Here is a 497-nt window from a genome sequence, read left to right as displayed (position 1 = left end):
CACCACCAGCACCACCAGCACCACCACCACCAGCAGCAGCACCACCAGCACCACCAGCACCACCAGCAGCAGCACCACCAGCACCACCAGCAGCAGCAGCACCACCACCACCACCACCAGCACCACCACCACCAGCACCACCACCACCAGCACCACCACCACCAGCACCACCACCACCAGTACCACCACCACCAGTACCACCAGCAGTACCACCAGCACCACCACCACCAGCACCACCACCAGCACCACCACCAGCACCACCACCAGCACCACCACCACCAGCACCACCACCTAAAGAAAAAGGGGAATGGAAAGATACAGCTCAGCAGTTAAGAACACTTGCTGCTCTTGACAAGAACCTGTGTTCAATTCCCAGCACCAAAATGCTAACTCCGGCTTCCTGAGCTCCAAAGCCTCCTTCTCAGTGCTGTGGGCACCAGGCACAATTTGATACATACATACATACATACATACATACATACATACATACATACATA

General features: G+C 55.9%; 1 protein-coding gene across 2 annotated transcripts in view; it reads right to left on the bottom strand.

Moving 5' to 3' along the window:
• Marf1 (meiosis regulator and mRNA stability factor 1) overlaps window positions 1–497 on the bottom strand; it is a 48,620-nt gene that overhangs the window by 10,185 nt on the left and 37,938 nt on the right. The window lies entirely within an intron of this gene.

Source organism: Grammomys surdaster, unplaced genomic scaffold, assembly GCF_004785775.1.
Source record: "Grammomys surdaster isolate TR1022 unplaced genomic scaffold, NIH_TR_1.0 334, whole genome shotgun sequence".
Lineage (NCBI taxonomy): Eukaryota > Metazoa > Chordata > Mammalia > Rodentia > Muridae > Grammomys > Grammomys surdaster.
Note: the sequence above shows the minus strand (reverse complement) of the source record. Positions and strands in the feature narration are given on the sequence as shown.